The following is a 13,722-nucleotide window of genomic DNA, read 5'->3' as shown; positions in this document are numbered from 1 at the left end:
TATGCAGGGAGCTGAAGCACTTATCTACATGAGTAACACGCTACACCATGTAGGGTGTGTGTTTGAAAGGATGTCTTTGCTTTGATTCTATATGGGAAGTGTTTCCATGGGGTGCTTGTTGACCACTGAGGTGTGGTTTTATTGTGAAATGTGACAAGGTGCTTATCAGTTTGATGTTGATGAAGTGTGAGAGGTAGGCAGGCAGTTTATGGTTGGCAGCTTTGAGCAGCTCTGAAAATCCCTTTATGGTATTTTTTATGTTAATGGTTTGCTGAACCGGTTACTGCACTGGGCTGTCCATTCTGAGATATTTTGTGTAAAGTTAATGGTCTCAAACAGATATAGGTTAAAGGGAGAAAGGATGGAGAGATCTGCCCGTCAAATCAGTTAACTTATTTTCATTGCCTACATGAAGCATGATATGCTGAAGGTCAAAGAGGGTCCGTTAAAGTCTGATAGGTAACCCGGACAGTCTGAACACTCTTGTCTAACAAAAGAAAGGGAGAAAATTATGGCTTGACTTTAGGTTCTCATACCACTAGTGGTCTGATTTTGTAATCCCAATGGCAGTTACCAATGGGGATTACACGCCTCCAGACTTTACTTTGGGATTCCAGCTCTTGAAAGAATTAGAAACCTCCAGGCAAAATCATGCAGAAATTGGAGCTGAAACAGATTTCCACCTGGTATTCCCAAAACACGTAACATGTAAATTCACCTTGTCTTTTATGTGGTAATTGCCCTCCACTACCTCTATTATAAAGGGAAAGAAATGTCATATGTCTCCATATGCTGTCTTCGCATTACCCTCCACTCACGGCGCCTAGCTATCGTGGTGTAACATATTCCTGTTTCTTGTTTTTCATCCCAGTAAAATTTGTGCGGTCGTATTAGTGTCAACTGTAAAGGCCACTGAATAATAAAGTAAAAAAACAAAAAGAAATTGGCTTCTAACAACTAGATACGTAGGAAGGATGCAGGCTGATGTACACGTCATTATTACAGTAGGTAAGCAAATAAAATGGGAACGTTTGCAATGAATTCAAACCTAGCAGCCCCCTGCGAGGAATGTTCACCAGCACTTCCCGTAACACTGTCAGTGGACTGGGAACAGGGTAGGAAATTAAAAACAACTTGCATTGAAAGCTATTTCACTCAGTGAGCGCAGTTTTGTACCACAACTCCTGCTGTTACTGATAGAAGGAAGGAACTTTTTTGGCAGTCTGCACTCCAGTGTAATGAGAAATCCAGTCCTATGTCAAAAAAGTGCAGCAGCTAATGGAGTAGAATAAGCTCTGCTTATTCCCCGGAAGCAAAGAGAACGGCTTGTAGAGTTTAAAACTTGAACGGAGACTCAAAATACTGCTCGAGTAGCTGCTCAGATAAGACATAAATGGCCTGTTTTGACAAGCTGTGAGCCATTCAACTAAAAAAGTTGCTGTGTTGTCTTATTTTTACGAATTGCTATTGACATTCATTTTTGGGGTCTTTTGCACAGGTTAAGATAATAAGTTGAGACTTTGTGCATAACTAAGAAATGAGAGGCTTTCTCGAAGGGTGGGTGACCTTTGTGATCTGATTTGCAGGTTTTTGTTAATAAACGTTTTGCATACATGCGCAGGCTATTTATAGAGAGAAATTAAGCCCATTTACATTTAGATTGACTATTGCTAATATAGGCTTGAGCTGTAAATTGACTAATGTTGTTTGCCATTTTATTTTGTGACACATGAATATTTTATTTCTAAGGGAGCTGGAGTTCTAATGGATAAACATGATACTCCCTTTCCTTCTTTCCCATGTGAAGGAATGTTTTCTTTTTGGTAATTACTGTGGAATATTTCATGAATAGCACATTCAATAAGACACCTGTAGTGTGCAGACTAGCTCAAGTATCTAATTTTATTACAGACAGTTTTTTTTAGAAGGAGCAGAAAGAAGATTTTTTTGTGAGAAACCTTGAGTAACCTAACGAGAATGCATTATTTCATGTTGCCTTAATCTGATTGGACAGTCTTGTGAGATCGGTGCGCAGGTGTGTAAAATGTTGACGACATTTCAATTTACCTTACAACAGCGGTATCCTAGGAGTGTGAGTATAAGTAGGGTTTTGCAGTTTCGGTTGTGAGTGGGATTGGGCGTTTGTGTCACTGAGTACTGCATTGTGCTTTGCTGGAAACTGCTAGTCATTTCATATGGGGTTGGAAAATCCTGTTTTTGTTTTGCATGAGTAGCTAAAATGAAGTTCTGTAATAAACTAAGAGCTATGTTGAAAAACGATGATGCACCTATTTGTCAGGGAGCGGAAGCTCCTCCAGAGGACACACCCACATATGACAGGGCCACTAGAATCGGTCTTCATACGTGCATAGGTCGAATAATGGAACGAGGTCACAACGAAAGATCGGTGCCTGCAATTTCACCTGGATGGCACTTTCTATGTGAGAAAAATGTACATTTGAGTATGAGATGAACCCCAACCAGACAGTGCGAGTTGCTGTATGTAGGGGAACATGCTGCACACAAAAAAATCAAAAGCAGAAATACGAAATGCTAATGAGCAATAAAATCCATAATTGGATGTTGTCGAAATGGAATGAGAGACAATAGAGGTGTCGGGAAAGTGTGCTGGAGGACGTGGGTGTTTATCCTGCTATTGTAAAGGAAGAGACTAAGGTAAATAGATCAAGAGAGGGAGGTAGGGGTGACAAGAGAGAGCCTGAGAGTGATAGTGATGTGAATGGTGAGCTTCTGGATGATTGGTGAATCCTCAGCCACCTTCATATAATGTTGTCCCTCACCCCTTGGAGTGACATCAACTATAGGTGGGAGCAGTGTGATTGGGACAGACATAGGAATGGCAGTGCTTAAATTAGCAAAATCCCCAGCACACGTCTGTGAAGAAATGTTAGCCACCAATGCAAGTATACACAAATTATCAACACAATTTTTGAAAATCTTCTCTTTCTTTTATTCTTTTCTTTCTGGTATTTTTTAATGTTCTCAATCAGCCAGCATGTGTTTTGTCGCAAACACTGGGAAATCATCCTACGACTTTCTCAAGGCTGAGTACACAAAATAAACAATGGCCATTGTGACACCATACATAAACCTGGTGTGCACAAGCTCAATTCAAATGTAAACGTGACAAAATGTGCAAGTGCATAAGCATGCACATGGTGGACCTATAGTACAGGATAGTGACTTCGTGAGCATCAATTTGCGAAGATAAAATAAACATATTGGGCACGTGTTTATTACATTTTATAATCCCTACATCCAGGTAATGGAGAAAAACCTAATGAGTGAAAAGCTACCAAAACCCGAAAATATCTAAAGGCATCAAGACCAAGGCACACGTACACAAGATTGAACAAGTCAAAGAAGCACCTGGCCCATATATGTTGAACCCTTCTCTCATTGCCATGAGTAGATCAGTCCTCAAAGACCAAAGAAGTGAGTACAATCTCACCTATCTAACCAACTACATGCATCACCAAAGTGACATTTCTTCTATATGGGGTACCTTAAATGTCATAGGTAGTAATCTATGTGGAAGTAAGCAAAAGAGTACAGTTAAAGAAGCCAGTTTTGAGTAATCCTCTCAATCAAGTGTATGTCCAAGATAGTTTTACGAATCAAGTCACCACCTACTTTCTATGTGGTGATAATTCCATCCCACATGTGTTGGACTGCATGAGAGTCTAGTGTTCTTGCTTCGAAATGTTCAGAATCAAATACCCGTAACTTCCAGTGTGAGCGTTCCTGAAATGGAAAGGAAAAGCTCTGGTGTAACAAGCTTCCCTTAAAAAACTTGCTTTCCTTAAAATCACTTCCCATAATTTTTGATAACTATATGGCGCTTAAAAGAGACCCAAAAGTAATCAACCTCAAAGTTGAAACCAAACCCCCGCACTGTCTAAACTTTGGCAGCAAGCCTAGAGATCTTACCGTTCAGCATCGTAGTGCATCTGCAAATCGATTCATCAATCAGGTCCTCGAGTACGAGATCCACAAATGGAGAAGCGTGGAGAAGCGTGGCTCAGTAGTTAGAGGCGGCAGACCCGGAAGCTGAGATCGGCCGTGGAGCAGGGTTCGATTCCCCGCCTCGGCGGGTCTTGGGCTCAAAAATTCCACGGACTCGACAATTCTTGCTCCGGTGCCTACTCGACTCACGGGGTCACACTCTGCGACTCTGGGCAATAGCTTGCTTAATCTCCACTACATACAATATTGAGGTGAGCAGCCCAATCTACCCTTGCGGGTTCGGGCAATACTTGTTATACAAGGAAATTGGACCAGCAAGGGACTTTATTCAAGTGTTATTTATCAGCGCGCTAGGACTCTGTTGTAATGAATCTGAGTACCTAATTGAGATTAATCGGTCGCTGTACTAAGTTAATAACTTCAGATCATAATCAATACATACAATGTTACCACACTAACAAAGTAAATAATGCAAAAACCAGGGTTTTATATTGTCTGAATATTATTATTTTTTCTTTTCAAGACAAAAGGTATAATTTTTATACAAAAGAAGCAAACAAATTCTTATAAAATAGGGTACATACAAAAAATGTTGTCATCAAATATACACAGTACAAATTATTTAGTCCTTTAGTATATTTGAGAGAGTCCAGACTGCTAAACACAAGATAACACTGTGATTTCAACTAAACAGAAGAAAATCAAAAATGGTATGATGAATTACATGCAGGCTTGGACTAATTAGTCGACGTTTCGGTCTTTTAGAGTTTATTCATAAGACCATCATCAGGACAAGGAATTTCTACATACGGTAGATGACCCTCTGTTGAAAGAACAAAATTACATTAATACATGTTCCACCTGGTTAAAAATTTTTTTTTTAATCTAGTTACATTTCAATTCATAATTATGAAAACTAGGTTACAAATTTTATACAGTCGGTGTGGCGGCTGCACAAAACTTATCTATGTTCAAATTAGAACCATTATTTATCCTGCAGTTTAACAAAACATATCTATATGTAAATTCAAGCCATTAATAATCATAAGGTTTCAACAATGGTAAATCACTCACTTTGGCCGGGAAAATTCTTATTTTCTAAGTAGAAAGAGCACTTCCAAATATTTTGCCAGTTAGCGACAAAGAAGTGAATTCTTATGTATCCGGGTTACTGAAAGGAAATAAAGCATGAGCTGCTAAATTACTGTTTTTGGGGGGATACAATTTCATTGTTAGTCTAAAGTAAACGGCCCACATTCATTTACCTTGTGTTCTGAGCTGTAATTCTTTCAGTGGTTCACCCACCTACTGGGCGGCTCTTTGTTTCTGTTTTAAAAAATTAAAAGAAAACCATAATCACCCTCCTTTATGTTAGGGTTAGTTTATGTACACATTATTGTGTGTTTAAACTTCATTTTAATTATCAAGTTGAGCCATGTGTTTCTAATTACATAACTTAAGATTTATGCAAGGCATAGTCTTGTCATATTTCTATTCGGTTTGGAACAGTCTATCTGTCCACTACGTTCAGAACATGAATATTTGATGTAATATGGTCTTTACAAGATTTACATCTATTTTGATTTTAAAAAGTTTCAGTTTTAGTGGTGTTCACAAGATTTGAATCTGTTGAAATTTTAAAAGTAAGGGCTTTTGAAATGGGAAAATTAAAAGATGAATCCACAGTTTACTGTCCAGTTTTATCTTAAGTTTAGGTAACTAATGCGACCTTTATTTCAAAAAACGGCCCAAAAAGAGGTTAAGCCTGGGGTAATTTACAATTGAATTAGGCAGACTTATAAGTAGCTGTGCCATATTACTTACTAAACACAAGTCGAAAAGGCGGCAGAAATAGCTATTACAGACGTAGGACCACAGCACAGTTTTGGACCCGTCTTGAGAGCTGGGCGGTTTGGACCACAGCACAGTTTTGGATCCGGCTTGCGAACTGGGCGGAAAAGAGAAGAAAAGAGTTCCGCACTAAGTATTTTGCTAACTTAAAGAAAACACAAGGGTTTCTTTAGTATAGCCCCCCAGTCACGAGTCTATTACTTACTTTAGAAAAAGCGGTTTGAAGGCAGTGATTTCCTTCCTCAGCTCGTCTCAGCGGACCAGGCAGCAGTGTTAGTTCCTGCTAGCAACAATGTTACTCAGCTGGAACATCTTTTTAAATACAATGATGAGCCGCCACGTTCCCATGTGATATTGCGGGATGACGTGATGAGGCGGGCTCAGCCCCCTGTTTGTTATTGGGTGAAACCGTAATGGGCTAGTGTTTGTTAATGAGGGCTTCTATTGTAACAAAGAGCTGGCCTCTTTTAAAAGAGTTACCTGAACTAAAAGAAAGACCAATGTTTGCATTTAAACGAGGCCCTAATATCAGAGATCGGTTGGTACATGCCTATGACCTTCCAGATCCGAACGTGGTGGACAATATGAAACAACTGTCCCCATTAATAGGTCACTACAAGTGTAACAACTGCATTGCTTGCAACACCACAACAAACATGAAAAGTTTTGATATCAATGGCAGGACAATGAACATTAAACACTTTTCTAATTGCAGAACGTGCAATGTAATTTACTGTATTAAATGTCCGTGTGGACAACTTTATATTGGCAAAACCACCCAAATGATCAAGCAGAGAATTCTGCAACATCAATCTCGTATTCGACGAAATATTGAAAATGCACCACTGGTTGATCATTATTCGTTTGCGAAACACTCTGAAAGAGACATGATTTGGTGGGTCATTGATGTGGTAAAGCCATCTATCAGACACAAAAATGGTGATAAAATTCTAACCATCAAAGAAAACCGCTGGATGGAAATTGCAGGCAGTGTTAAAAATGGAATGAACTCCTGTACTGAATGGCACACCTTAGCTTGTTTAACGTGACATCTTTTTTCATTAATTTGCCATAGCTATATATCCCGAGTTTTATCTATTTATGTCCATATCTTTTGAATAAGCCATGATACTGATATACCAGGAGTGCTATAGTTCATTAAGTAATGTGGATGGATTAATATACCTATTCAATGCTATATGCCACTTGACTTAAAACTATCCGTCTGTGCTTAGGTGCTTTTTTGTATTGTAATAGATTGGGAGCGCCCTTAATGAGGCGACAGGTTTTGGCACTAGGAACCTAAAAATTTCGACTGATGTAACCTACTAGAGGTAGCTATAATTACTATTCCGTGAGATACATTTGGCACTGTGATCAGATCGCTATTAAGTTCACTAATAAAATTTATAAAATAAATTTAGCAAACTTTATAAAGACAGAAACTAGTCTCGGATACGTAGATAACTGTTTATTTTTCATAATAAAATTGTACAACATCGGCCTTAGGATCAAAAATAACATAGGCTAAGATGGCCGCCACTTTTTCAGTGAACCTCTGTTCACGTAGAAGCCCTCATTAACAAACACTAGCCCATTGCGGTTTCACCCAATAACAAACAGGGGGCTGAGCCCGCCTCATCACGTCATCCCGCAATATCACATGGGAACGTGGCGGCTCATCATTGTATTTAAAAAGATGTTCCAGCTGAGTAACATTGTTGCTAGCAGGAACTAACATTGCTGCCTGGTCCGCTGAGACGAGCTGAGGAAGGAAATCACTGCCTTCAAACCGCTTTTTCTAAAGTAAGTAATAGACTCGTGACTGGGGGGCTATACTAAAGAAACCCTTGTGTTTTCTTTAAGTTAGCAAAATACTTAGTGCGGAACTCTTTTCTTCTCTTTTCCGCCCAGTTCGCAAGCCGGATCCAAAACTGTGCTGTGGTCCAAACCGCCCAGCTCTCAAGACGGGTCCAAAACTGTGCTGTGGTCCTACGTCTGTAATAGCTATTTCTGCCGCCTTTTCGACTTGTGTTTAGTAAGTAATATGGCACAGCTACTTATAAGTCTGCCTAATTCAATTGTAAATTACCCCAGGCTTAACCTCTTTTTGGGCCGTTTTTTGAAATAAAGGTCGCATTAGTTACCTAAACTTAAGATAAAACTGGACAGTAAACTGTGGATTCATCTTTTAATTTTCCCATTTCAAAAGCCCTTACTTTTAAAATTTCAACAGATTCAAATCTTGTGAACACCACTAAAACTGAAACTTTTTAAAATCAAAATAGATGTAAATCTTGTAAAGACCATATTACATCAAATATTCATGTTCTGAACGTAGTGGACAGATAGACTGTTCCAAACCGAATAGAAATATGACAAGACTATGCCTTGCATAAATCTTAAGTTATGTAATTAGAAACACATGGCTCAACTTGATAATTAAAATGAAGTTTAAACACACAATAATGTGTACATAAACTAACCCTAACATAAAGGAGGGTGATTATGGTTTTCTTTTAATTTTTTAAAACAGAAACAAAGAGCCGCCCAGTAGGTGGGTGAACCACTGAAAGAATTACAGCTCAGAACACAAGGTAAATGAATGTGGGCCGTTTACTTTAGACTAACAATGAAATTGTATCCCCCCAAAAACAGTAATTTAGCAGCTCATGCTTTATTTCCTTTCAGTAACCCGGATACATAAGAATTCACTTCTTTGTCGCTAACTGGCAAAATATTTGGAAGTGCTCTTTCTACTTAGAAAATAAGAATTTTCCCGGCCAAAGTGAGTGATTTACCATTGTTGAAACCTTATGATTATTAATGGCTTGAATTTACATATAGATATGTTTTGTTAAACTGCAGGATAAATAATGGTTCTAATTTGAACATAGATAAGTTTTGTGCAGCCGCCACACCGACTGTATAAAATTTGTAACCTAGTTTTCATAATTATGAATTGAAATGTAACTAGATTAAAAAATTTTTTTTTAACCAGGTGGAACATGTATTAATGTAATTTTGTTCTTTCAACAGAGGGTCATCTACCGTATGTAGAAATTCCTTGTCCTGATGATGGTCTTATGAATAAACTCTAAAAGACCGAAACGTCGACTAATTAGTCCAAGCCTGCATGTAATTCATCATACCATTTTTGATTTTCTTCTGTTTAGTTGAAATCACAGTGTTATCTTGTGTTTAGCAGTCTGGACTCTCTCAAATATACTAAAGGACTAAATAATTTGTACTGTGTATATTTGATGACAACATTTTTTGTATGTACCCTATTTTATAAGAATTTGTTTGCTTCTTTTGTATAAAAATTATACCTTTTGTCTTGAAAAGAAAAAATAATAATATTCAGACAATATAAAACCCTGGTTTTTGCATTATTTACTTTGTTAGTGTGGTAACATTGTATGTATTGATTATGATCTGAAGTTATTAACTTAGTACAGCGACCGATTAATCTCAATTAGGTACTCAGATTCATTACAACAGAGTCCTAGCGCGCTGATAAATAACACTTGAATAAAGTCCCTTGCTGGTCCAATTTCCTTGTATAACAAGTATTGCCCGAACCCGCAAGGGTAGATTGGGTTGCTCACCTCAATATTGTATCTAGTTTGCGCAGATAACCTCTGCTGTGGGCCATTTTTAAGTGGTTAAACTGTAATTTAACAGTACCTTTCAGTTGATTTGATCCCTTTGATCATATATTTTCCATTCACAAGGCCTGCTTGCATGTCTGAAGCAGAGACCTTAAAGTATACGGATGACTACATCCTGAAAATAGCGTCTGGACCATCATTACTAGGTAATAGAAGTGTAGCGGTGAATCTACCAGTTGAATCCGATCTCAATCAACTAGAACGTTTGCGAAAAAAACTGGTCAGGACTGAACTTCACGCTAAGTTCCTGACAGATTGTCTAAACGCTAATATCATCCCCACTGGTCTGCAGATTCGCAACATCCCTATTATTTTTATCGAGGATAGTGACTTCAAAGTTAGTTTTAGCCACGCAGCCAACAAATGCTCACGCACTTGGATGGTGCTTAGCATTGAGACGGCTGTCAAACAAATCAAGCTACTACTAAAAGAAATTGAGACACTGGAAAATAAAATCAATAGTGACTCAAGCATCACCAACGCAAAAACATTGCTGGATAAAATTGCACAAACAATCAAAGACTTTGAAGAGTTTAACTCCTCAAAAAAAACTGATAAACTTCAGAAAGATATCCGAAAATACAATAAGGAAATCACTTACCCATATCTACAGAAAGATTTTTATCAGGCCCAAAATAACTCCAGAGGATCTACCTCTCATCAACAGCAATATAAACGTACAACATTTTCTGACACAGGTTCTGAATCAGAAGGTGAACAACCATCTACAGGCCAGTTTACATCAGCCTTTGACCAACAGCCATCAACCTCAAGGCAGGCTTTTTTAGGTCAGGACAACAGGAGGGGAAGAGGCCCTCCGCGGAGATCGAGGGGAGGGAGACGCGGTTGGTACAGGAATCAATACACCCCCGGCCAACGTCAAACCCGCAACCAATTTTACCAATGGTAAACAATATGTCAACAATCCCGATCTTTAACTTGTCAAAACATATCCTGAGTGAAACTGAAATATCTGTTTTGACCTCGGGCTTATCATTTGTTCCAACTTATAGGAACAACTCTTTCCAAACCAAATGCGAATTATACAAATTCTTTCGAGCAGTAAGGCTTAAGAACTTTTTTGCATCCAAAGTGGATACACAAGAAAGAAATCTGACGTGTCTTCGCCCGCCTTCAGTATTCTTTCCCACCAATAATATGGTTTCAAAGAACATCTTGACCTTTGAAAATGCGGTCCTAATTGAGATCGAATCTCTGTTTAAACAACAGATTTTCTGCAGAAATAATTTGAATAAGGAGGAACACGTTGCCCTTAAAAACCTTGAATCACTGAAAGAAACTGTAATAAAACCTGCCGATAAGGGCGGAGGCTTGGTACTATGGGACCGTGAAGCTTACAAAAATGAAATGCTGAAACAACTCTCAGTGGCTGACAACTATAAACAACTGAGAACAGATCCCACCCCTCAACTAGAAGCAGAAATTAAATGTCTTAGCGAACACGGACTTAAGGAAGGTTGGCTTAGTACAAAAGAGGCCGCTTTTCTTATTAATCAATCCCCAACAGTACCCGCCATATATATCCTCCCTAAAATTCATAAACATGCCACTGAACCACCGGGGAGGCCAATCGTTGCCGGTTGTAATTCGATTCTAAAGCCATTGGCGCAGTACGCAGATTTCTTTATCAGACCATTTGTAACGGAGGCAGAGACATATATCAGAGATACCACCTCTGTGATAAACAAACTAGAAAATCATGATTATGATCCAGATCATGAATATTTAGTAACTATGGACATTGCCAGTCTGTACACTAATATTCCACAAGACGAGGTTCTTTTACTCATCAAAGATCTTTTAGACAGCCGTGTAAGACCACATCCTGTCCCAAGTGAATTCATAGTGAAATGTATTGAAATTTCCATGTGCCAAAATTTCTTCCTTTTTGAGAAGACCTTTTACCAGCAATTGAATGGTGTGGCGATGGGGGCAGTCTATGCCCCTAACATAGCGAATATCTATGTCAACAACTTTGAGAGGCTATTCATTTATGATAATTTGAATCCATTCTCAGCCAACATATCATGTTGGCTGAGATATATAGATGACGTGTTCCTCATATGGAAAGGAAATAAAGATCTTCTAGTACAATTCCATGACTGGTTGAACAAAAGAAACCCGCATCTACAATTCACCCTGGATTACAATGCGCATGAAATAAATTTTTTAGATCTCACCATTAAAGCGAATGATGACAATACTATTTACACAACGTTATACACAAAACCAACTACACGTAATACGTTGTTGAAATATAATAGTCATCACCCAAAATCTTTACGCGATGGGTTACCATTTGGACAGTTTTTAAGACTGCGCAGAAACTGTTTCAAACGAATCGATTACTTTCATGAAGCTAAAATTCTAAAAGGAAAGCTGCGTGATAGAGGCTACCCTAACAAGCTTCTCAAGAACTCCATGAAACGTGCATGGTATAATAACCGAGAAGCACTTCTCCAAACAAAACCAAGGAACAATCATGTTCCATTGGTATGTGTAACGACTTTTGGAACTTATAGCCAACAAGTTAAAAGAATTGTAACAAAGAGCTGGCCTCTTTTAAAAGAGTTACCTGAACTAAAAGAAAGACCAATGTTTGCATTTAAACGAGGCCCTAATATCAGAGATCGGTTGGTACATGCCTATGACCTTCCAGATCCGAACGTGGTGGACAATATGAAACAACTGTCCCCATTAATAGGTCACTACAAGTGTAACAACTGCATTGCTTGCAACACCACAACAAACATGAAAAGTTTTGATATCAATGGCAGGACAATGAACATTAAACACTTTTCTAATTGCAGAACGTGCAATGTAATTTACTGTATTAAATGTCCGTGTGGACAACTTTATATTGGCAAAACCACCCAAATGATCAAGCAGAGAATTCTGCAACATCAATCTCGTATTCGACGAAATATTGAAAATGCACCACTGGTTGATCATTATTCGTTTGCGAAACACTCTGAAAGAGACATGATTTGGTGGGTCATTGATGTGGTAAAGCCATCTATCAGACACAAAAATGGTGATAAAATTCTAACCATCAAAGAAAACCGCTGGATGGAAATTGCAGGCAGTGTTAAAAATGGAATGAACTCCTGTACTGAATGGCACACCTTAGCTTGTTTAACGTGACATCTTTTTTCATTAATTTGCCATAGCTATATATCCCGAGTTTTATCTATTTATGTCCATATCTTTTGAATAAGCCATGATACTGATATACCAGGAGTGCTATAGTTCATTAAGTAATGTGGATGGATTAATATACCTATTCAATGCTATATGCCACTTGACTTAAAACTATCCGTCTGTGCTTAGGTGCTTTTTTGTATTGTAATAGATTGGGAGCGCCCTTAATGAGGCGACAGGTTTTGGCACTAGGAACCTAAAAATTTCGACTGATGTAACCTACTAGAGGTAGCTATAATTACTATTCCGTGAGATACATTTGGCACTGTGATCAGATCGCTATTAAGTTCACTAATAAAATTTATAAAATAAATTTAGCAAACTTTATAAAGACAGAAACTAGTCTCGGATACGTAGATAACTGTTTATTTTTCATAATAAAATTGTACAACATCGGCCTTAGGATCAAAAATAACATAGGCTAAGATGGCCGCCACTTTTTCAGTGAACCTCTGTTCACGTAGAAGCCCTCATTAACAAACACTAGCCCATTGCGGTTTCACCCAATAACAAACAGGGGGCTGAGCCCGCCTCATCACGTCATCCCGCAATATCACATGGGAACGTGGCGGCTCATCATTGTATTTAAAAAGATGTTCCAGCTGAGTAACATTGTTGCTAGCAGGAACTAACATTGCTGCCTGGTCCGCTGAGACGAGCTGAGGAAGGAAATCACTGCCTTCAAACCGCTTTTTCTAAAGTAAGTAATAGACTCGTGACTGGGGGGCTATACTAAAGAAACCCTTGTGTTTTCTTTAAGTTAGCAAAATACTTAGTGCGGAACTCTTTTCTTCTCTTTTCCGCCCAGTTCGCAAGCCGGATCCAAAACTGTGCTGTGGTCCAAACCGCCCAGCTCTCAAGACGGGTCCAAAACTGTGCTGTGGTCCTACGTCTGTAATAGCTATTTCTGCCGCCTTTTCGACTTGTGTTTAGTAAGTAATATGGCACAGCTACTTATAAGTCTGCCTAATTCAATTGTAAATTACCC

The sequence above is a fragment of the Lissotriton helveticus genome, chromosome 5_1, assembly GCF_964261635.1.
Source record: "Lissotriton helveticus chromosome 5_1, aLisHel1.1, whole genome shotgun sequence".
Classification (NCBI taxonomy): Eukaryota; Metazoa; Chordata; class Amphibia; order Caudata; family Salamandridae; genus Lissotriton; species Lissotriton helveticus.
The sequence above is the reverse complement of the archived record's forward strand: the minus strand, read 5'-3'. Positions refer to the sequence as shown.